This window comes from Cnephaeus nilssonii (genome assembly GCF_951640355.1).
Source record: "Cnephaeus nilssonii genome assembly, chromosome: 8".
In the NCBI taxonomy this organism is placed as follows: domain Eukaryota; kingdom Metazoa; phylum Chordata; class Mammalia; order Chiroptera; family Vespertilionidae; genus Cnephaeus; species Cnephaeus nilssonii.
Window position 1 is genome coordinate 67,828,140 of NC_137079.1, and position 26,121 is coordinate 67,854,260.

Below are 26,121 nucleotides of genomic sequence, written 5' to 3' on the forward strand. Positions count from 1 at the left end.
TTTGTGGTTTATCCATTTGGCTTCATGCCTTTGGATTTTGTTTGCTGACATTTCCTGGTTCTAAGTTACTAACAACTCTGTACAGCAAATGTTTCCAGTTTTCTTCTCTTTTTCACACTGTCTCTCATTCTCTCACCTCTCACTATAGAGCTCATTTCTGAACATTCCATTGAGTGTGCCACTACATGTATGGTCACTGGCATATCATCATAGCTCTGTAGCAAAAGATGTAGTGCACCAAAATTATTGGGAATAGTTTTTACCTCATTATGAAGGCAGCTTAAAAACCTTTCATCTAAATATCACAGAATCATGGAAATTTAGAGCAAACCTGAATTTAAGAAAGATTTAAATCTCTCTCATGCTTTGAGATGAATCTGCTTTTGTTCTTGTTTCTATTCTTTGTGAGAAAGATATTTTAATATTTCCTAATGAATAGTTCTCTTTCCCAAAGAGAACCATCATTTTTAATAGTCCTCACATTCCCCACGGAGTGTTTAACATTGTAACCATGTGCTTCATGACAAAGGCATTTATGCAAAGTAGGCCCCAAATGCGGAAGGAGCAGGAGGGCCAAAGGTGGAAGTGGAAAAGTTCAGCTTGTTGGTTAAAAGAGTTTTAATAGGGAACTTATAGACATGCCATCTCGGGTGACAGCAGGACAAAATGGATCTCCACACTGGTTACCCCTTAACACTCACGAACATACCTATTCTATACCTGCCTAAGAAATGGACCAATATACTCTGAAAGGAGTACAGAGCTGATGGAGGGGAACAAAGAGACCAGCTACCAGGATCCCGGTGTCAGGGCGAGTTAGCGGTAGCTTCTCATCAGCCCAGGGTCTCTGCACATTCTCTAGTCTTCTAGCGGTATGTGAGGGGGTCAAGGGTTTAGGTGGATTGGTTTTTAAAATGGAGTCAGCTCTATGTGTACACCACCACAGAGAGAAGCATCCTATCTAATAAAAGCCCAGTGACCGAAAGGTAGAACAACCAGCATGACCACCAGCCCGGTGACAGCCACTCCCTCCCTCAGTAGTCCTGCAGGTTCAATCTCCAGAGAATGGGCCAGGCATCGACGGACCAGTGCTGCTGGCATGATCCCTACAGTGCCTCCGGCCTCCTGGAACTCGGCTTCCGGCACCTCGGCTGCTTCCTCTCCCTAGAAGCTCCGCAAGGAGCTGTTGCTGCTCTCCCCTGCTCCCTCCCGGTCACGCGCGCTGGCCCCTGCCCGCCCCGCTCCAGATGAAGTGTGAGCACTGCACGCACAGAAGGAATGTAGTGAAAAACCAAAAACCGAAGACCAAGAGAATGCCGCAGTTGACATCCGGAGTCCGGCTCAGGAGAACGGAGAGGAGGGAGAATTCCATAAATTGGCCGATGCCAGGATATTCCGGAGTGACTGCCTGGCGTGTGACAGTTGTGTGACCGCAGAGGAAGGAGTCCAAGTTTCTCAGCAGAACACCAAGGACTTCTTCCGTGTTCTGAACCTCAATAAGAAATGGGATACCTCACAGCACAAGGTGCTGGCAGTGTCCGTGTGTCCTCAGTCTCTGCCTTATTTTGCTGCTAAATTCAGCCTCAGTGTCACTGATGCATCCAGAAGGCTCTGCGCTTCCTCAAAAGCCTTGGGGCGCACTGTCTTTGACATGAAGATAGCTGCGGACTTCAGCATCCTGGAGAGTCAGAAGGAATTTGTGTGTCGGTACTGCCAGCACCTGAGGAAGAGCCCCGGCTTCCCATGCTGACCTCCGCCTGCCCCGGCTGGGACCGATATGCAGAGCGCGTGCTGAGTCACCCCATCACCCCCACCTCTGCATGGCCAAGTCTCCCCAGCAGATCATGGGCTCTCTGGTGCAGGATTACTTCATCAGATGGCAGAACCTGTCCCCAGACAAGGTTTTCCACGTCATTGTGGCCCCGTGTTATGACAAGAAACTGGAGGCCCTTTGAGAAGATGTTCCCACAGCTTTACACAGTTCCCAGGGTGCTGACTGCCTGTTAACCTCAGGTGAAACTGTCCAGATAATGGAGCAGAGTGACCTCGCCTCAAACACCACCGCCATGGACACTCTGTTTGGAGACATGAAGGAGAAGGAGGTGAGGCTCCATGAGGGTGCCAGCTCTGACGGGCACCTGGCGCACATCTCAGGCACATGGCCAAGGAGCTCTTCAACAAGGACAAGGGGCACTCACCGCACCCTGAGGAACAAAGACTTCCAGGAGGTCACCCTTGAAAGGGACGGAGAGGTTCTGCTACGCTTTGAGGTTGCTTATGGCTTTTGGAAAATCTGAAGTGGTCCTGAAGCTGTAGAGGGCAAGTTCCCCTGCCACTGCGTGGAGGTCCTGGCCTGCGCCGGGCATGCCTAAGCGGCAGGGGCCAGGCCCAGGCGGAGGACAGGTGTGCAGACAGGGCACTGATGCGGCATATGGAGGACAGGTGTGGCCCCCGGAGACCAGCGCCCATGTGCAGGAGCTGTACCAGGAGTGGCTTGCGGGGGGGGGGGGGGGAGGCGACTCCCCCCGGGCCCAGGCAGCCCTGCACACCGTCCAGGAGGGCCCAGGGCAGCCTGCCAGGACATCAAGTGGTAAAGGTCCAGCAGACTCCCAGCCTGCAGGCCGCCTGAGGAGGGGTGTCAGACACGTGAAGGAAAGGCTTAGCATCTCTGTCATCGCTTTGGTTTTCAGAATTCCCTGCTCCCCATCTGTCGGCTCCCTCCCTCTGAGGGGCGCTGTCGAAGTCACATGGGTGCAACTGGAATATTGTGTCTCGAGAGGATTGCCCCAATGTACGTATTCTTTTATCCGATGATGAAAAAATCCCAAACAACAGGAATGGAGACAGACTACTGTCCTTTAGGCTTAAAAAACCCCGGAAGTGTCCTGCAAAGAGCTGAGACTTGGTTCAGTCCATGCGCCTCAGAGAGATCAGATGAGGAAATGGCCCGGTTTGGCCCTGACTTTGCCCACTTATGCTACTCTTGAAGGTGTCTTTGCCACAATGTGAATAAACTTCCACCTTTTGGAATAGGGGCTCATACAAAAGTCTGCATTCCCAACTTTTCTTGAAACAGATCTATGTTCTGCAGCTGTGGCCACCGTGCTGAAATCAGGTCCTGTCGACCAGGTCCTGTCGCTGGGAATCAGGGGGCACTGGAGTGGAGACCCTCCCCCCCCCATGCCCTTTTACATTCAGGGATTGAGCTGAACTCACTTTGGGGGAGACCTGGCAAGGGTGACAGGTGTCACAGATGGAAGGCCGGAGAATGGAGAGGCGGACACCCTGCTCGGTCCCTCCCTGGGTGGGGTCAGGCAGATGAAGGCCGGCCAGCCCGCCCCACAATTGGGTGAGATAGCGTCCTCTGTGTCTGCCTCTCACCCCGTGGGCCCGGCCATTCCCCTAAACTCTGGGCAGCCCTCTACATTCCACAACAGTGCACTCTGCCCTCACATGCTGCTCACCCTAAACGAGAAGGAAGAGAGCAGTTGGCCCACAGACAACTACACAGAAGGATATGCAGTCACCACAGAGCCCAGCACCCCATGCACGTTAGGGCTGTCCTGTGAAGTGAGGCCTGTGGCCGGTCTGGTGCTGGTTTCTAGAGCACTTGGATTTAGTTACCATGTGGGTGACACTCTTCTTGAACCCCTCGGCCTGTTAGATTTCCCTCATTCATGTTATTGTACCCGTGCACCCATCTGGGTTGATAACTGGCACATTGTGTGAAATTACCTATTTTCTGCTTTCAATCTATTTACAGTGGGGTTTCATCCTCTGTGGTAATGTAGATCCATTCTGATTATGGAATAAACAGTTGAAGTGTCAAAAAAAAAAAAGTGGCCGCCAGGTGGCTCCTGACAACTGGTGGGAACGACAGCAGGACAGATCTGGATCCCGGGCCAGCAAGGGTGTCCCACAGCCCACCCGGAGGGCCAATAGTGTCCTGGCTCCCCCCAAATCCCCTTGGGACCCCACCCATGCACGAATTCGTGCACCAGGCCTCTAGTAGTGAAAATATACATACCTTTACTTGGCTGTTTTAAAGGTTGGAATTTTCGCTCTACTTTATCACTTGTTTCTTTACTTAAAAAGTATTAGAGCTGTTTTAGCTTCACCTTGAGGGGAAGATACAGAGGTCCCATATATCCTGTGCCCCCGCACATGCATAGCTTCCCCTATTATCTGCATCCCTCACCAGAGTGGTGCCTTTGTTATAATTGATGAATATATAGTGACACATCAAATCAACCAAAGTTCACAGTTTGCATTGGGGTGCACTGGGTGTTATACATGCAGTGGTTTGGACAAATGTATATTGACATGTATCTATCATTATAGTATCACTAGTAGCCCATTTGCAGGAAGAATCCTGCAAGCGGCCGCTGCGGCAGTGTGTGCTGCCTCTGCCGCCACTGTGGTGGCCGCCACACCTGCACCTGCGGGCCGCTGCCGCCCGCCCCGCCCCGCCTGGGCTTTCCCTCTGGCAGCCACCTTGCTTTCTGCTTTTCCTCCCTCTTCCTTCTAAGTTGTCTTCAGTCTTCACTCCTCCCTCCCTCAGCGTATGCAAGTTAACCGCCATCTTTGTTGGGTAATTTGCATAGTTGCCCTGATTGGCTGGTGGGCGTGGCTTTGGCTGGTGGACGTGGCTTGGGTGTAGCGAAGGTGCAGTCAATTTGCATATTACTATTTTATTAGATAGGATACAGAATATTTTCATGGCCCTAAACATTTTGTGTGCTCTGGCTGTTCATCTCTCCCAACCTCCACCCCCGCAGTAACCACAGATCTTAATACTCTCTTCACAATTTTGCCTATTCCAGATTGTCATATTGTTGGAATAATACAGTATGTTGCTTTTATAGATGGGCTTCTTTTACTTAATAATATGCGTTTACATTTCCTCCATGTATTTTTATAACTTGAGAGCTCACTTCTTTTTAGTGCTGAATAATATTCCATTTTCTGTATATACCAGTTTATTTATTCATTTGCCTACTGAAGGACATCTTAGTTACTTTCTAGTTTGGGTAATTATGAGTAAAGGGCCATTAACGTCCATGTGCAGGGTTTTGTGAAGACATAAGTTTTCACCTCCTTTGGTCAAATACCAAGGAACATGCTAGCTGAATTGCCTTGTAAGAATATGTTTAACTTTGTAAGAAACTTCTAATTTGTCTTTCAATGTGGCTGTACCATTTTGCAAACCCACCATCAATGAATGAGAATTTCTGTTGCTCCACATCCTAACCAGCATTCGGTGTCACCAATGTTCATATCTGTCTATCCTAATGGGTGTGTTGTGATATCTCATTGTAGTTTTAATTTATATTAATTTTTACTTTATCTCATTTGATACTTGAAACAACTTAAAAAAACAAGTGAGGTAGGCAGGGCAATCATTACCATCTCTGTTGCTAAATGAGAAAACCTCAGAAGCATAAGGGACTTGCCCAAGAGTTTGTGTGTGCTGAGTTGCAGAAATGAGAGGAAAATTAAATCTGATGCTTAATGCCCATGATACCCATGTGAAAAAATAAGTACCACATGACTAAATAAATAAATATTTTTAAAATATGGCATATGATTCAGCTATTTTCTCATTCTTAGCATAAGTTGGTAATGAGAACACTTTCAAAAGGATTTGGGTGACCTGAATTTAATTTTTAAATCTGTAATTACCCTTTGACCTTGAATTTCTGACTTCTTAATTTAAAAATTGGCATTATTTGTGTTTTGAGGAAATATATCTAAAATATGTTTTATATAAGAATTTATAATCTGTCTTCACATATATTATCGTCTCTTTAATGAAACAACTATGGATAACATTAAAAATAATCAAAGATTATTCTATTAATATGCTAATAGTGTTATCACCTTCACTAGGTTATCAGGGCATAATGAGTTGCTGTGATTAAAAATAATCATTCATTCATAAGCATTATAATAAATAAATTATGAAGCCTCTGCAATCAATTAATAATAAATTTTAGATCTAAATTATGATGGCCCTGAGGGGGAAAATAGAACAATTTAATATAAATAGGAAAAATATAAATTTGTAAAAGGTCACAGTTGGAATGTTTGAGCAGGTTGCTTTTGGGGGATATATGTAGGAAGCTGCAATAGCTTGATGAGTATAATCTGGAAAGGCTTCCTAAGCATATGGAGTGGTGAGAAAGAGTGGCACAGAAATGCTAGTGAGGAAAGATGAAAATTGGAAAAGCTTGGGGAATGGAATTGCCTGAGGGAAGAAGAAAAGAACAGATGTAGAGATGGTCACTGTATTTTTGGACATCATGAGGTTATTTTGAATATGCTCTTTTAAAGAATAAGCTATAATATTTCAATAAGAGGCTAAAATCTCTACACATAAAACCCTAATATGCAAATAGACCGAACTGCGGAACAACCGAACAACCGGATGCTATGACATGCGCTGAACACCAGGGGTTGCATGCGGAACATGGCAGCCATCAGCGGGATGGTGGAGCAGGTGAGCGGGGGCGCCATACCAAGGTGGGGCACCAGTCACTGTCATCGAGGTGAGCCTCTGGTGGTACTGAAAATTCTTTGCTCCCACGCACCGCGATCCTGCCCGGTGCTCGCACCTGCTGCTGGCTCCCGGCGCTGGCCCTGATTGCTTGGCGCCGTCAGTGGGTGTGAGCGGCAGCTGCCAGCCCCAATCACCCCTGAGGGCTTCTCCACCTCCCCTGCTCCTGAGGGACTTCCGGGGCAGCAGCTTCTCACACCCACTGATGGCGCCAGCCCCGTTCATACCTGCTGCTGGTGCCAACCCCCATGGCTCTGTGCCATGAGTAGGTACTAGTGGGGCTGACGTTGTCAGTGTGTGGGATCGGCAGTGGCGGGAGCCGGGCTGCCTGCAGACAGGGCACTGGGTGCTGTGGTGGGAGGGTCTGGGTGGGGGTGTGGAGGATGGACCAAGATCCACCCTTCTGCCCACCGCAGCCTCGTAGCCCACAGTTCCTTTTAAGGTGCTTGAATTCGTACACCTGGGCCTGTAATATGTCAATAAGAGGCTAAACTGGCTGGAATGGTTAAATAATATTTTAGATGATAGCAATCTTTAGTGTCAGCCTATTGACCAAAGTCCAATTTAGTATTAAGAATTGTATATAATAAAAGCCTAATATGCAAATTGTCCCCTCTACTGAGAGTTCCACTGGGAATTCGACCAGACCTGGAGTTTGACTGCTTGGTATGATGTGTGCTGACCTCCAGGGGGCGGTGTGGAACATGGAGGGTATTAGTGATGTGCTGCGACTTCTCGCTGGCTACCTGGGGACAGGGGTGACGGGGACGGAGGTGTGGTGAGAACGCAGGGTGTCCGCCAAGCTCGCTTTCACTCTCCCTGATAACCTCCCCTGGGATGCCAGGGCTTGCACGCTGGGGAAGCCCCCATGCTCAGGTGCTAGGTGCCTGCAAAGAGCCTGCCTCACACCCACGCGGCGTCCTCCGGGTAAGCCAGGCCACAGCCGCTGGGACTGCAGGGTTCAGTCAGGCTCTCCATGGGTTCATGCAGGAGCCAGTTTTCTAGGCCAGCTGGGAGAGAGCATGCTGCCCGCCTGGCTTCTGTGTGGTACCGCTGGGTGGCCCAGAGGCCCACACTGCGCCCTGGCCCACGGCGTCTGGCCGCGCTCACTGCATCTTCACATGGGGACTCAGGGGCTGTGACTCAGGTGGAGGGAGGCACACAGGATCCCGGGAGCCTAGGTGCTGCCCAGGGCTCAGAGGTCAGTTGGAACCTGCCCTTCCACACTAGACACCCATGCTTTGATTGCCAGCCAGGCCTAGGGGCTGCACCTGTGCATGAATTTCGTGCACCAGGTTTCTAGTGTCCAATAATGGGTAAGGTGAAGTTTTTAATTTGTATGCTCTGCATAGCATCATTGTAAATGCCCTTACATTTAGAAGGAAATATTTGCTATTCTCTTCTGAATGTAAACACATTTACAATGTATGAAGGGTTTTATTTATTTTTATTATTATTATCTTTTTATCCTCACCCAAGGAGGATATTTTTTCCATTGATTTTTAGAGAATGGAAGGGACCAGTGAGGGGGTGGGGGGAACACTTAAGCCCCCACCAGGGACAGGGATCGAGCCTGCAACCGAGGTACATGCCCTTGACTGGAAATCGAATCCGAGACCCTCCAGTGCCCAGGCTGATGTTCTAACCACTGACCCATGCAGGCCAGGGCTGAATGAAGGATTTTTAAATGCTTTATTTATAAAAAGAACTATTTAAAAATGTTATATTTTAAAAAGTGCAAAAATTATTTGCTTTTTCTAATTATTTAATATCTTATCTCTAGTAAAAGAAAACTTCATATTTAATAGTTTTTATTTGATAATTGTCAGGAAAATATGCAGTGTATAGTTCTATGATGCCCTTGATTTTGTTTGTGCCCCAGATCTCTCACTCAAAAAAATTACTATGTTAATTAACCTTGAGCATGCATTTTTACTTCAAAGGAATGTTTACAGTTAGATGCTTGTTCCAATATTTGAAGAAATATTTTTGGAATGACATCTTGTTCATCATTCTGAAACTGGACATTTTTTTTCCAAGATAGGACTTAAGAGATTAATAGGAAAAATTCCTTACTTGAAGGTCTGTTAGAATCCTGAAAAGCTTTATTTTAAATGATATTTTCCCCTAAGAAGCAGCCCATTGCAATAGAGTGAGCCATAAAAAGTACACAGTAGGTCCACATTGTTTTAGGACAATAATTTTTAATCAGAGTTGAGATAATCTGACATTGAAACATTGGCTAAAGCCGGGGCTACACTAGCTCCAGGTGGATGGATAACATTTATTTGCTAAAGTATGCAATCACCACAACCCATTTCTCTTTTATTTTTGTTGTTTTCTAATATGATTAGATTATTTTTTGTCTGTCTTTATCTGGTATGCACAATTTTGTCTTAGAGAAAGCAACACATGTAAGTGCCTTGAGAGGTATTTCATTTAAGCCTAATTTTTAAATACACCAGATAGCATTGTAATCCACAGAAAGTGATAAAGTACATTTCACTACCTGTTTGTTTTGTACTTACCATATTGCCAATAAATACATACATATTACCTTTGTTTTTCTGAATATAAGCAACAACTAAGTTTGTACTATTTATTCATTTCGTGCACTTATAAAACTCACAATTTATCACCCCAAGAGATAAAGTATTATTGTTTTCATTATTAAATGTGGAAACTATTAATAGTATTACTAGTAGTTTTAACATTTATATCATTACAATTTTACCATTACTTAACATACAACATGAACACAGACTTTCTGTAAAAGAATGTCTTTTATGGTATAACTGTTTCCAAAACATATTGCCTTACTCAGAATTATTACCATGCACAAAATCAGGATTATAGATCTTCTGCTTTTAGATTGATAAAATAAATCTATATGTTCATTGTATATTGATTCATTAAATTGTATTTTTTATTGACTCCCTAAAAAAGAAATAATGAATGTTTGGAGTTTGCACATATGAATGCTGAACTCATCTCTTTACTTTTGACTAACACATGTGTTTGTAAGATTATTTGAATATTTTTTAACACACCATCTCTGCATTATTAGAATAAAAGCAAATAAGAAAAGTAGTGTAAAAGCAAATTCAATGTGCTTACTATGGAAATTACTGAGTATCTAAGGAGTGAAAAATTTACCATTTCTTGGAGTCTCACTGGATTTAAATCCACCTACTCAATATTCAATATACTAAGACATTTAACAGAACAACAAATATAAAATGATGGAGATATAAGATAGTCCTTAAGAGGCAGGTATACTGTGGGAATTTATATGGCATTTTACTCTTCTGAAATTGTGTCTCCTCAGAGTACAACAATTAAATGATTTATTTTTGCTGAGATTTTTTTTTTTTTGATGGTTTCTCTAGTAGTTGAGTGTGCTGAGTTATATCCAGTTTTGCAGATTTTCTTGAATACTTAACGACAACTATTTATGATCCCTATCTACTTTAATGTGGACCTAGGAGAATGATACATGTCTTCATTTAGAATATTAGAACTCTAGGTGTACCCCTCACCACACTTTACAGACCAAAGATCCTTTTCATTACCCCTTTTTCTAACAGAACCAATTTTATGTAATGCATAAGAAAGTAATTACTTGACATAATTTTATTAACCAAAGACATATCTAATATAACCAAAGTTTTTGATCAACATAAAAAATCTAGTGATCTAGTGTTATTTTTCTCAATTGATTCAATTATATAAAATATACTTGATATTTTAAACTGTGAATATTTACATTGGATAAATATTTAAATTATATTAATTTAATTTCAATATTTCTTAAATTTTGAAAAGCATTGACTTCTATTACTCCCTTTGATTTTGCCAGTTTACTCAATTATTTAGCATTAGACAATTCATCTTTTGGGAACAATAAGGATGCTGAAGTGACTTGTAATTGTGCTTAAAGTCTAGTGGACCTTATTTTAAAGATATAATCCCCATGTTACATAAATAATGAGCTCTTTGCTTGTTTTTGTAACCATGTTTGAAATTATACACCAATGGATTATTTCAACATATGCTTTAAAATGTATCCCAGTTCTATTTTAAATTGTATAGCTATAGAAAACAATAGAAATGGAAAATTATTTTGTACTACAGTCATGCTAAAGTTGGTACAAATCAGATGAAAAACAATAGGTAGAAAATATATAGAAGTTATACGTATTTATGCATAATCTATCATCTTTCCATTCATTTAAATGGATTTTCCACAGCTGCTACTTTTTAGAGAAAACCAACAAATAAATTGTGTAATTATCTTATGAATTGATAATCTATACAGTTTAATCTTCCATTGAAACTAAGACAGCCATGGTTAATAATATATAGTTTTTTAATAATTAAAAAACTATAATATTTATAGAACTTGGTAAGTTTATTGAATATTATTAATAAGAATTGATTTAATGATTTCATATTCCTTTGAAAAATATTTTTTCTTTGGTGCATTAAAACTGTAATGAATGCTACTATTTTCTTATCTGCCCCAATATAAATACTGTTAAAATAATAATTATAACATCAATGACTAGTATATTATAGCTTCTAAAGAAAAAAAAGTATAAAGTATAATCTTAACTGTTACTTTATGTAAAATCCAAACAAGTAAATGACAATGTGAGAATGACCTTCATTATTTCTTGGGCAAAATTTAATTAACAGGAGACCATTTCCTTCCAGGAACCCATTGTGGCCCTTTGAAATTTTTTGGAGTGATTGAATTCTTATCATAAATTCTTTAAAGAGCTTTCAAAAGTACTGAGGAAAAGCAAGTAGATAAAAATAAATCTAGTTGTATAACTTTGATGGCAGTCAACAAAGCATTCCGGTTCACATGAAGTCTAATGATATGTTTGGAAATATTCAATTATATGTCACTTAAAAAATCAAAACCATTCTTTTGTGATTATTCTTTTAAATTGCTACTGTAAGATCTTTATAGAACACTGACACCTAATTTTGGATGGTGACCAAAAGCTCTTTTGCAATTACATATATATTTTTAAGTGAACATGAAATCAACAAAAGTGTTTTGATTTCAGTTCAGTTGCAAACATATAAAGACTGATCTTTATTGTTTGTCAGTCAGTTCACAAACAAGACTTTCAGACCCTGGGTCTTTTTGCTTTATGCTTCTTTGTGTCAAAATCACTCCCTAATAGGTATTCTGGTGTTAGATGGTGTTTCAGAGTGCTGAGTCACTAAGGAAATTATATATATAAAGATCCTCACCTAGTAAATTGCTCAGAAACCATCAGAAATTTTGACATAGAGTCTCAATCATTTCAAAAGTCTCCTGATTTAGATTTCATGGATTGAGACTTGATGACATAAAGAAAAGGGTAACCTTGTTTGTTTGTTCTAGCTCTTAGAACGAAATAATGTCTTTTCTTACTTAGTAATTTCTTTTTTTTTTAATATATTTTATTGATTTTTTTACAGAGAGGGATAGAGAGTTAGAAACTTTGATGAGAGAAGAAACATCGATCAGCTGCCTCCTGCACACCCCCTACTGGGGATGTGCCGGCAACCAAGGTACATGCCCTTGACTGGAATCGAACCTGGGACCCTTGAGTCTGTAGGTCGATGCTCTATCCACTGAGCCAAACCCGTCAGGGCAGTAATTTCTTAATTCATGAGTGTATTTATTATAGACAGTTTATAGTTGGCAAAATATATTAAAAATTTATTTTTTATTAAGAAAGGACCTTGGGGTGGTATAATTATCAGACACTTTTTTAAAAAAAAGAGTGATAAAAGATGTCATTTTTATTTTATAAAAATCATGATTCATGGCACCTGCTACAGTATTTATTTAAGACTTTGGGAAGTTCTAAGTGCCAGCTCCTATATGTACTTCATGTTATATGAAGAATACTATATTCAAATAGGTGTTTTTACCAGGCTTTTAATATTTCAATTTTTGTGTGTATTTAAGGATGCAAATCTGTCATCTCAAATTGCATTAACCAATATACACTCTTACAATAAAATATATCTTAATTAACTTGCCACAAATTGGAACATTTGTAAGTGATCATTTAAAACTCATATTCTAAAAGGAAAGGAAAATATAAAGGCTGAGTTTAGGACAGAAACAACACCAAGTTTCCAAAGAAAAACTTGTCAAGCATCATAATAGGAAATTTAAGTGATTTCATTTCTGAAAAAAAGTCTAAGTATAAAATACAGCATGATGAATCTCTGTAGAGAGAACCACCTCCTTGCCAACGTGGGTAGTCCTCTGAGTGACACTTCAATGGGACTGGGGAGAGCTCCTATTTATGTTTAACTTCGCTTAGAAACAGCAGCAAGGCTCTGTACCTAATATAGAAATGCTCTCAGAAAGATTTAGTCTATTTCATGAAAAAGTAAAAGAATGAAAACTTCAAAAAAAAATCAATGAATAGCATGCCCTATTTGCACTTGTAAGGGAGAAGAAATGAATGGAGGTATTTTTATTTTTAATGTACTATATGAGAAAACAAATATGGGTTCTTAAATATTAATTGCAATATAGTGCATGTTTGTAAAATTAAAGTCATTTAAATCCGTTACTGAGTCCTCATTTTTCTCTACTCTGTTTATCTCCAACCCCATACAATTGAAGACTTGCCATGAAAAAGCAAACATTAACCTGCCTGCTATCTCAGTGCTACTCCTTGACTATTTTGACATTTGGAGCAAGTCCTACTTCTTTTGATCTTTATACACTGAGTGGCCAGATTATTATGATCTCTGAATGCATAATAATCTGGCCACTCAGTGTGTGTATGTGTGTGTGTGTGTGTGTGTGTGTGTGTATGTGTGTGTGTGTGTTAGAGGCCCGATGCATGAATTCGTGCATGGGTGGGTCCGGCCAGCCTGGCCAGGAGGAGGGGACATGGGCAGTTGGCCTGCCTGCTGGTCAAACTCTAAGTCGAGGGGACAATTTGCATATTAGAGAGAACAATTTGCATATTAGCCCTTTATTATATAGGATATACACAGAGTGGCCAGATTATTATGCGTTCAGAGATCATAATAAACTGGCCACTCAGTGTATATGTAATCTGTGAAATTCGTCATAGAATTACATGTTTTCATCCAACTCACCTCAACACTCCAGTTCCAATACTCCTTCTTCAGGACTATTCTTTTCATTATTAGTGCGCGTTGCAACCAGTTGGTCTCTTTCAATTATACTGACTGTCTCTATCATGTTCTGTTTTAGAGTTTTTATTTCTACTGCTTTCTAATATGGGGAGATCTTTTAAACTTGAACATACCTTCATTTATAACTCTTCCTCTTCTAAACATTAACCTTTTGCACTCGGATGTCGAGTGTGACTCGACACGGTTAGCAGTAGAATAAAGGAATCGAGAAAAAGCAAGCGAGTGCAAAGTGTTAATCATATTTCTCTTTAATTTTGGTGCAAAAATTCTCCAGTTAGATGACATATAACATATTTCCAGTATCTTATTCTTACAAGTCTTATCATATTAATTCATCCTCAAAAGTGTGATAACTGCCCTGGCCAGGTAGCTCAGCTGGTTGGAGAGTCATCCCAGTGCACCAAAGTTCAATATCAGTGAGGGCACATGAAGGACTCAACCAATGAATGCATATATAAGTGGAAGAGCACATCAATTTCTCTCTCTCTCTCTCTCTCTCTCTCTCTCTCTCTCTCCTTCTCTCTCTCTCTCTCTAAGTTAATTTATAATGTGCAATAATTCCTTTCAAGTTTACTAATAACTTCCTTTCTTTTACTTTGTATTAGTTTTTTTGGGCTGCCATAACAAAATACCAAGACTGGATGGATTTAAAAACACAGAATTTACTTACAGTTCTGGAGCCTGCGAGTCCATAATCAGTACCAGAATCCTGTGGTTTCAGTGACAATGAGGGCTCCCTTCCTAGCTTGCAGATGGCTTCCTTCTTGCTTCCTCTTCATGTGGCAGAGAGAGGCAGCAAGCTTTGTGGTGTCCCTTCCTATGAGGCACCATTCCCATCACCAGGGTTTTACCCTCATGACCTCATCTAAACATAACTACCTTCCAAAAATCCCGTTTTCAAATACCATTACCAGGGGCTTAGGGCTTCAACATATAAATGTCCAGGGGACACAATTCAGTCCATAGCAACTCTTTTGACATATTTAACATCTCTGACTAGTCTTTCTTTAGGAGAGGATCTGTTTTTAACACCAGAGCAATGCATCTTCATTTGCTTTCCCTATCAAAAACTTTAGTAAGGTCATAGAATCCTAATAGGCATCACATTTGCAGATTATGTGAAACTTGGAGTTGTAGCACTCTGTTAGAAGGATATCTTGAAAGCTGGACAAAAGTAAGAATGAAAATAGAGTTCAGTGAAGCTAAGGGCCCAAATGTGGTTGGGGGATTACGAGGCTTATCAGCACATGTCAGAAAGATGTTAGGATTTTAGTTGCGGGAAGTCTCAATATTAGTCAATAGTGCGATGTGACTGCCAAAGTGCAAATGCAATTTTAAGCTGCTTTAGTCAGCATACATCTTCTAAAATAAGGGAGATAACAAAAAAACTCACTCTGTGCTGTATCTAACTACATAGCGCTGTTACATTAAATTTTGGGTGCTCCATATTCAATAATATATTTTAGGGTGAATCGAAATCATGGCTTATGAATATCTTCTGTGGAAACATTTAAAGAGACACAGTATTAAAGAGATCAAGGCTTCAAATTCTTCATAAACTGGAATATAATGCTACCCCATTAAAAATAACCCCCATTTTCCTGGAAAAACAAATAAAAAATGACCTAACTAAATGTATAAATATGTGGGAATATATTAAAAAGTCAAGTTTTACTTGTATGAAAGTTACAGCTATTGTTTTTCAATATGACATTGCATCAAATAAATTTTTCAACTCAATTTAAGCCACATCATGGCAGTAATCACTATCACCTTGGGACCCAACTAACGTGTTGTCTTCATTTTCAACTTACTAGAAAAAAATATTACTTTTTGAAGTTGATGTTCTTACCAGAAATTTTAAATTCAACCCACAGTTCATCATATAGCCATGAATTCTTTAAGTCAGTACATGCATTTTGAGCACCTTCTAGCCTTCAGGCCCTGTTGTAGGTCCTAGGGGTGAAAGAGAGCACAGTAACAAAGGCCAGCCTTTATCCTATACTAGTAGCCCATTTGCAGGAAAATCCTGCAAGCGGCTGTTGCGGCCGCATGCGCTGCCGCTGCTGCCGCCTTTGCAGCCACTGCGCCTGCACCCGCTCACCACTGCCGCCCGCCCTGCTCCGCCCCGTTCCACCCCGCTCCACCCGGGCTTTCCCTCTGGCAGCCACCTTGCTTTCCACTTTTCCTCCCTCTTCCTTCTAAGTTGTCTTCAGTTTTCGCTCCTCCCTCTCTCCGCATATGCTAATTAACCGCCATCTTTGTTGGGTAATTTGCATACTCGCCCTGATTGGCTGGTGGGTGTGGCTTTGGCTTGTGGGCGTGGCTTGGGCGTAGCGAAGATGCGGTCAATTTGCATATTACTATTTTATTAGGTAGGATAATAAAGATGTGATATGCAAATTGACCCGCATGCCCTCACAAGATGACTTTCTACGACCAGGCCAGCAGGGGGTTAGTGAGGGATGACCAAATGACTGAACAGCAGGCTGTGAGGGTCAACCAGGTCGGTGGGGGGGGCAGTTGGGGGCGACCAGGCAAGCAGGGGGGTCAGTAAGGGGTGACCAGGTAGGCAGACAGGTGAGCGATTAGGAGCCAGCGGACCAGGATTGTGAGAGGGATGTCTGACTGCCAGTTTAGGCCCGGGATTGGAGAGAGTGCAGGCTGGGCTGAGGGGGCCACCCCCCCCCCCATGCACGACTTTTGTGCACCGGGCCTCTAGTGTCCTTATATTTGCATAACAAGAAAACTATTAAGTTTTCATTTATTGCCTTGGTATATATTTCTCATTGCCACCACAGATGCATTTCTCCATTGAATATTTGAAGTGATTTTTAGAATATGTCATTATAAAGTTATAGAACACAGGTAGGACAGGTAGCAATCAGAGATGTGATTTCAGATATTTGATGTGAGGGAGTTCAGGAGGAGGGCTCCTAATCTAAGTGTCCTTGGCTTGTGAGACAGGGAGGTTGCTAGAGTCATGTTATACTTTGTACAGAGAACATGAGAGGGGTTCGTGAGTTGAGATCTGCTATAATCTACAGCTCAGAGATTTCAGCAGATTTCAGGAGGAGTCCCAGTTCCTTTTGCTGATACGCTCCAGTACTCTTGATGTGCCATAGTGATCATTCAAGCCAATGTTACTCTTTTAACAACCCAGAAACTGCTCTTTGCATCAGCTTCAGCCTATCCAACAGTTAGATTAAACATCTGTAGGAAGGCCTGGTCAGGGCACATACCTGGGTTGCAGGTTCAATCCCTGAATGAGGTGCATACAGGAGGCAACCAATTGACATTTCTCTCTCACATTGATGTCTCTCTCTCTCTCTCTCTCTCTCATCTTTCCTGCCTCTCTGAAATAAATTGAAAACTGTAGGAGGAGGCCCTGGCTGGGTAGCTCAGTTGGTTAGAGCTTCATCCATATAAGAATTAACCAAGGAATACATAAATAAGTGAAACAACAACTCTCTCATCTTTTCCTTCCCTCTCTCTAAAATAAAATCTTGAGAAGGCAGTGCAGTGAGTAGAGTAGTTGGCCTAGATTTGAAGCAGTTTCTCCAATTGCTAGCCTTGTGGTTTTGTATAAAGGATTTAATCTCTCTGAATGCCAATTTTATTGATAAAGTGAAGAAGATAGTTTTTATTTCACAGGATTATTGTTAGATTATATATATATGTGTATATATATATATATATATATATATATATATATATATAATCATAATTATGTACATATATAGTTATACATGTTTAAGCATAAAATACACACACAGAGTCATAAATGACACAGTGTCTTAAGACATAGACAGGCGACACTCAGAGATATTAAGTAGCTCTTTCAAAGTTGCTCTAGCTCCTGATACTTGGCTGCTGTTACTGCCAATACTATTGTTCTAGTTGTCAGCACAGAGGTTTCTTCATTTGATGTTCTGTTTGCCCCAAATTGTGCTATCAAAAGATATCTTCTAGTTGTCACGTGTCCCTAAAATTTCAGTTGTTTTGCTGAACTGACAAACCACTATATTCCAGTTGGAAGCAAAGGGGAAAGGTGAAGTTAAGATGACTATTATTCCTTCCAGCATCTCTGCAGGAAATGGAATGTGTTTTACTTGACTTTCTATGATTCAATTCTCTTATCTCCTATTTAATGAAAGGTCACCAGTAGAATTCTGAACCCAAGAAGAAAATACATATACTAGATATACTAGATAAAATTACTGTGAGGAAAGCTATTTCAAAGATTAACTGCACATTGGGTTTGTTGGCAAAGGGGGTGGAAATGGTGAATGAGAAAACACAAAGACTTGGTAACACCCACACCCATTATTATTAGTGGGTGCAGGGTAGAGTGTTGACTTGTGACAAGAGCAGGCAAAAGAAAAGGGTGGAGGCATAGATTCAGTTGGAAATAATCTGTGTAATGTTTTTGCAATTATTAGTCTGTACTCTAGGATAGTTGCCAGTAAATTTTGGGAATAAGTATAGATATTGTTCTAGGCATTGTAGACCCTGGGCGTGCAAGGATGAACAACTTCTATGAGGTCTTTTACTGGAAAGAGCATATAGTAAATAATTACCATATTGTTGCATATGGCTTCATTATAAATAATTCTAAGTAAACATTTTTATAAAACATTTTTTCATTTATTGGTGATTTTTCTTGCAACAAAACCTAGTAAGGTCTAGTGCCTATAGCATGTGTTTATATGTATACGTTTATGCTCGGTGGCCAAGATATAATGGAAGTTATAGCATATAATTAGTAGACCTTAAATCTGTGAACTTATACTTAATACTTTACATTTCTTTGGCTTCAGATTACTACATCTCCTCTAGGTAAACTATTCACTCTGTTATGAAGTGAATTTTATTTTGGATGAGGTGAATCAGAAAAAAATAGTTCATAAAAACAAGAACCATATTTCTGGAGCAGCTGATATGTTAGGTACTTGCATATACTTAGAACAAACCATTAACTTACACTACTTTTTAAACATGTCTGTAAGGCTGTCTAATAACATCATAGTGGGAAATATCAGATGAACAATTAGGATAGTGCTATAGATACAGGAGGCTGAACATCATTGATTAAAAGTAGGGAAACAGGATTTGTATCGATTCCTGCCCCAAGTGCCTCCCACATCCATTGTGCTTTTGCTGGAGAAGTGTTTGTGACCTACAGTGCTATCAGCACCTTGCTAGTTCAGGAAGGAGAAGGTAGGTAGCCTGTGCATAACTATGTGAGACGTTCACTTGCAGGGATGGGGAACTTTTTTCTGCCAAGGGCCATTTGGATATTTATAACATTATTTGCAGGCCATACAAAATCATCAACTTAAAAACTAGCCTGCTCTATTTGGCCAGACATTTAATGAACTCACCCCTAATGCCTTGGCAGGGACAGACCAAATGATTTATCCGGCTTTCTATGGCCTGAGGGCAAGATGTTATCCACCCCTGATAGGAATGCAAGTTTAGAAGATGCAACAAAATTCAGAGAAACAACTTACGTTTAATAAAGCCACTTCGCTTACCTTAGCACAGATGCTCACCCCTACTTTAGTTAAAATCATCTCTAGCAACAGATGAAAGAAATAATTACAACACATCCCATGTTTATTTTATAGGGAGAGGATTAACATACAAATTTACCTTCTCCTTTGAAAGTTTCTTTTAAACAGCTAGATCCCCGCAGGCACTTAGAAGATAGAAACTGTATCTACATATAAAAAAGGGAACGGGGAAATTAAGGTGGTTATCTGGAAAGTGTAACCCCAAATTCCCCTCTGTATGAGCAAATGCTACAGAAAGTTCAACGCGGAAAATATAGATAGCACCATCCTTCCTGATTGTTTTGTTGGGAGATTTAGCTTTGGTGTTTTGACATCTGTGTCGTCAGGGAGACTGACTCTATTAGGAAAGATGACACAGGGAGGACATGCTGCTCAGACACACTCATCTTTGCTCTCCTTTCCCGTACACTCCCCCAGCATTGAAAATGAACACCCAGGTTACTCTTGTGAAAACAGGATCTTTGACGACAGTTTAATTTGTGACTGCTTCTTATTTCTTGTTTGAAGTTACGACTTCAATTATGTTGACATTCACTCTTTCTAATGTGAAAAAGCTCCCTGTGGCTCAGTGAAATACATTCCATTTTCATCCTCTTCCCAAGACACCTTTCAATCCAGGCTGCTTTAGGAGCCTTCCACTCTGTGCACATGGATACATCCCTTTACATCTTTACCTCATTTGTTATTATTCCATTTGTCATTAGCACGAGCAAGTGGTATATACATCTGGTGCACTGAAAAGTGGGGGGGGGGGGGGGGGAAGATAGAGGAATAACTATCTACCTAAACCCAAATCCTTCATTGTTATGAAGCATTTGCAAATACTAAGTGTGTGTGATGTTGGATTAGACACTGTGTAAGTTAAATGCTCATTGCACTATGCATTAAGGCTTTCACAGATAACCAAGAAATGACAGACTAGAAGATAATCCATCCAGTAAATGTTAAGAAAATTTAATTAAATGATAAATTCAATATTTTTCTTGCTTACAAGCCAAGGGTTAAATGTATCTGTTAGAAAATTCACATTCAACCAGCTGTCCTTAGTAATGAGAAAAAAAAAAAAAACACAATGGGAAAGCCTGTCCCGTGCCATATGACAGATGGATGGATAGATCGCTCCTGGAAGCAGAACTGTTTGTTGTTAAGTAGACAATTTCAAGCTCTTCACATGGTTTTAATCATTTAAAAAAGTTCACAGGATCACCTGTCTTGAGTGTTTATGTTCCTAGTCAAGGGCCTGGCAGTGCTGAGTAGATATTTTCTGGGAAGGTCTTTTCAGTATATACATAGTTATCCTTTTTAATTTTAGAATTCTATCACGTGTGATTATTAAATATTAAAAGGATAATCTTTTATTAGGTCATTAACATACAATGACCTAATATATAAAAATAAAGCAATATTTTTCCAGAACAAAAATGGATATTTTCATTTTAGTGATAACATTAGGAGTGAAAAATATCAGAGACAAATACCACTTATTGTGAATCTAATATTCTCCCTAATTTTAGATAATCAACATAAATTCATTCAAATTTATAAAAGAGAATACTACAGCCCTAGCTGGTTTGGCTCAGAGGATAGAGCGTCGGCCTGCGGACTGAAGATTCCCATCAAGGGCACATGCCCCAGTTGTGGGCTTGATCCCCAGTGGGGGGCATGCAGGAGGCAGCCAATCAATGATTCTCTCTCATCATTGATGTTTCTATCTCTCTCTCCCTCTTCCTTCTTATCTGAAATCAATAAAATTATATTAAAAAAAAGAGAATACTACATAGCATAGCATGACCATAGTGATTTTATAGATGAGGAAATGAACATTTCTAAAGAATGTACACAGTTCCACAAATCTCACAACTATTAAGTGACAGAATCCATATCCAAATCTGTTTGATTTTACTCCAGTGCTGTATGCTGTCACAGACACAGCCCTGAGAACCATCAACTTCTGAAGGAATTCTGTGGATTGAATTGGCACATACAATATTGTTTTTTTAGTGATGGGAGAATTTCATTTTATTTTGTGTTACTATATACATAACCTAATTTCATATTTATAGAAATCCTATGGTAAGCATTATTATTTTCTATTTAATGTGATACTCTTGTTTACTGGGATTAACTAATGTTTCTATACTCATTTAAAAATTAATTGAACTTTTATTTGTCAAGGCTCAGAAACTTTCTAACCACTGTATTCTTTTGTTAAATTTGTTGAAAGTTGCTTGACTAGCATTTTAAAAAAATATATATTTTTTATTGATTTTCAGAGAGAGAAAGAGAGAGAGAGAGAGAGAGAGAGAGAGAGAGAGAGAGAGAGAGACATCAGTGTGAGAGAAAAACATTGATTGGCTGCCTACTACAGCCCAGGCATGTGCCCGGACTATGAATTGAACCAGTAACCTTTTGGTGCACAGGAGGATGCCCAACCAACTGAGTCATATCAGCCAGGGCTAAATAGCATTTAAATTCTGAGTTTAAGAGCCTTTCTGTATTTTTTCCTTTATTTTCTTTTTTTGCATATACAGGTTCCCAGATTACTCAAACTGGTGCCAGGCAAAATTGTGAAATATAGAAGTTCCTATTTCCTGGTCTCCTCTCTTCTGCCAGTATCACTTTCCCCTTTATCTTGTTTCTCTATTCATTTCCCCAAAGCTCTATTCTATTTCTTGTTTCACTCCAACTAGTCCACTAAGATGATAGTTGATAAAAGATTAGGCTCTGCATCTCCCAGGAGTATTTACATTTTAATGGGGGTCTCTTGCTGATCAAAAAGCCTCCAAGTTGCAGAGGAATAAATTCTAAAGGTAAAAGGCAAGAGAGATATTTTTAGATAGGAGCATCTGGCTTGCCCCTCTAATCACATCCCATAAGCCGCCTACTTCATTTATTTGTAAGACCTTGGCTTTGCTGTTTACAGTTCACTGTAATTGCACATGCTTTTTCAGAGGTTTGAATCCTGTCTCAGAGATAGTGTGATATTGGTACCTCAAAGTTTATTCTCTTTCTTAGTTCTGCATTTTTTGATGACTGGAACAAATTCTAAAAGGCTTTTTAACGATGATGTAAGGCATTGAACAACAACAACAAAAAATCTGTTGTTTTAGCAGATTTGTAGGAGAATAATTCAGCTGCCAACAGGATGAAAGACCAGTCTGGAAATGCCATCTTTCCTTTGCTGTGTTATGATACACACCTAAAAAAGGAAATACTGTTTTTGTATAAATGCTAGAGTTCTCTTAGATATAAAGAGAATACATAATAAAGAACCCAGATAGCTTTTGTCACTTCATCTGCAGAACTTTCTCTTTAAGGCACATTTAGGTAAACGAGCACACCTACATGTTTTATCAACTGAAATAATTGAAAAGATTAAGGTAATGTTTTGTTTTGTTTTGTTGTTTTGTCATGTAAGCATTGATTTAGCATATATTCTAGATTACATTGGGTGCTTTCATATAGTAGTGGTTTTTGTTTGTTTGTTTGTTTTTTTAATCCTCACTCCAGGATATTTTTCCATTGATTTTTTTAGAGAGATTGGAAGAGAGAGGGAAAGACAGAAATATCCATGTGAGAGAAACACATCAATTGGTTGCCTCCTGCAGGAGCCAGACCAGGGAGGAGCTTGCAACCAAGTTACATGCCCTTAACTGGAATCAAACCTGGGAACCTTTGGTCTGAAGGCCGATGCTCTATACATTGAGCTAAACCGGCTGGAGCCACATAGTAATTTTTTGTGCAAAAATAGACACCCTACCTGGGTAGTGACAAGCCTAAAAGGCTGAATAATTTTCAGAAAGACTTAGTAATTGTGATAATATATTAAAAATGGAAAACAATTAAAGGGGTCTCTCAAACACACTCTCAAAGTGTAGAAAGTTCGGGAAACATTCTGAAAAACTTGGCTCTCATTTAGTCAAATTCATTAATATCTTTGTATTTAATTGCTGAGTACAGCATTCTTTCGTGACAAAATGTTAATATATACCACTTATTTTAATATTTGGGTAAAAATATTTAGAAATTTACCAATTTTTCCTTTATGTTATTAATTTTCCCAAAGATTCTAAGGATGCTTTTGTATTATGGATTTTAATGGTACAATTGATAATAAGCTGTTCATAGTATACTTATTTTTTTTTTTTCTGTATCACTGTAGATACTCAAGGAATTGAAAAGGAAGAGGCATATAAGTCTGGGTCCTAAATACAAATTCTGCATTCCAATTTTCTTCCCAAAAGCAGGCATAAATAACTTAGAAAAGAAAAAGGGCAAGTCTATGGCCATGGCCCATGTGGCTCAGTTGGTTGAGCATCATCCTATGCACCAAGAGGTTGCTGGTTCAATTCCCAGTTAGGGCACTTGCCCAGTGGCTGGCTCAATCCCCGGTAGGGAGTGTGCAGGAGGTAGCAGATTGATATTCTGCTCTCACCTCAATGTTTCTCTTTCTCTCTTCCTCTCCCTTCTTCTCTCTCTAAGAACTAATATTTTTTAAAAGACATAACTGTAATAATTCATATAGCAACTTTTTTTTCAAAAGTCTTAACTGTTATTTTGGTTTAGTGGTCAATCATAAATCACCAGCAATTCATTCAATTTCTATTGAATGGTAGGAACTGTACCAGTATGAACCATATCTATTTCTTGCCAAATAAATATTAATATTTATGCAGTTTGAGGTTTCAAGATAACCTTTTTAGCATGTCCAACTGAATATGGTAAACCAACCATTTCTCCAGAATTCCCAATTTATGTCAATGTCACTACTATTCCCTGAATCATACAACTTCAACTTATGAAAGTACCTTTGAAAAGTCCATTAAGCCTTCATACTCCCAAATTTGTTAAATAAGTCTTGTCAATTCTATTTCTGTAGTATCTCTCACATCAATTTCCCCCATTATGTATTTATTCCCTACCATATTCTATTCTCTCTCTGTTAGTTCCAGGAACTACTTGACTTTCCTCTTCATTCAGTGCTTGCTGTTCAATTCACCCATCTCATTAAAGGCATATTCACCTTGTTAAAAAGTAGCTTTAATTTTGTTAGCCCTTTAACCCTGCTGCTTCCCTCCAAAAAGCATAAACACATTAGCCTAGTTGTGTATGGTCATATACAATTTCACCCCTGCACTACCTTTCTAAACTTGTCTCAAATATTTCCCTTAAACATAACCCTAATTTCACTGAATTATTTATTCTTCTCTATAAAATGATCCCATGTTTTTCCAACTCCAAACATGTGTTTATAATAATTTCAACCCTCTGGGTCCAATCCTTTAATCTTCATTCAAATCTATTTCCATGAAGTTTTTTTTCCAACCAACACCTTTGTCTACCATCAACAACAAGATTAAATAAGTTGCATCAATACTTTGTTCTTTAAACTCTTTGTGGTTTTATCTTCATCTTTCTAATGGCAATTATATCTGCCTTGTTCTGCAATAACTTTTATTCTTGTCATAACACTGATATTGGGAGTCTTTTTTGGAGGGAGAATATCTTTATTATTTCATTTTTATATTAAAGTTTCTTTTTTTTTTTTACAGTAAAGTTTACACTAACAGATCTTGTCTCTGACTGTTGGTTTCCTCATCTGCAAAATGGAAATAACGGTTTGTTATTATCAGTGCTGTTTTGACAGATAAATAAGGCTACACGGTTTAAAAGTACTTTAGCATAGGTGTGCTGATTGTTCCTCTCACCATGGAGCATCAGAGCTTGTTATTTACAGGATGAAGATTTCAGGTGACTGTCTGACCTTGAATATTGTGGCCATTGCACACTGCCCTTCTGCTTTGTTTACCAGAGAGATGCTTCATGATAGGACAGGCTTGCAAATCAGCACAGGTAAATTATATGCCCTAAAAGTAATCTAGTCAATATTACTAGATTAACTTTTTATATTCTTATGCTGAAGTGTAACTTCTAAACTATTATTCTCTTTGTTTAAAGTTCAGGAGACTATTTTTATTAAGGTTGAAAAATTCATGGCAAAAACATAGCACATTTATTGAACATATAGCTTGTTCAAGGTATATGGTGGCTTTATTGTGCAGAAACGTGTCATCTTTTTGGATCTATTCTGTAAAGATTCATATTAAATACACATGATCCACTTTAGGCTACTAAAATTTATTTCTAAAATGTATAGAATTTGTGGTAAGGCCAGAAACAGAAGAAGAGATATGTTTGCCATAAAATCCATAAAGACTTTATAGTTTTAAGAAGGCCAATGAATCCTGTATATTATAATTTTCACAAGTGGTTAAAATTTATGATTATATATTTACTAGAGGCCTGGTGCACAAAATTCGTGCACAGGGAGGGGGTGTGCTGTCCCTCAGCCCAGCCTGCACCCTCTCCAATCTGGGACATCCCTCTAACAATCCAGCACTGCTGGTTCCCAACCGCTTGCCTGCCTGCCTGCCTGATTGCCGCTAATTGCTTCTGCCTGCCAACCTGATTACCCCCTAACCATTCCCCTGCCAGCCTGATCAACACCTCACTGCTCCCCTGCTGGCCCGATTGCCCCTAACTGCCCTCCCCTGCTGGCCTGGTCACCCCTAACTGCCCTCCCCTGCCAGCCTGGTCGCCCCTAACTGCCCTCCCCTGCAGGCCGGGTCACCCCTAACTTCCCTCCCTTGCCAGCCTGGTTGCCTCTAAGTGCCCTCCCATGCCAGCCGAATTGCCCCTAACTGCCCTCCCCTGCAGGCCTGGTCCCTCCCAACTGCCCTCCCCCGCTGGCCTCATCACCCACAACTGCCCTCCCTTGCCGACCATCTTGTGGCAGCC

General features: G+C 40.0%; 1 protein-coding gene and 1 pseudogene across 3 annotated transcripts in view; both read left to right on the top strand.

Moving 5' to 3' along the window:
* PCDH9 (protocadherin 9) overlaps nucleotides 1–26,121 on the top strand; it is a gene marked incomplete at its 3' end in the record, with an annotated part of 937,782 nt that overhangs the window by 278,879 nt on the left and 632,782 nt on the right. The window lies entirely within an intron of this gene.
* Nucleotides 1,248–11,789, top strand: LOC307104437 (nuclear prelamin A recognition factor-like; annotated as a pseudogene). Its single transcript has 2 exons — nucleotides 1,248–2,590; nucleotides 11,755–11,789. The product of its transcript is annotated as a nuclear prelamin A recognition factor-like (transcript).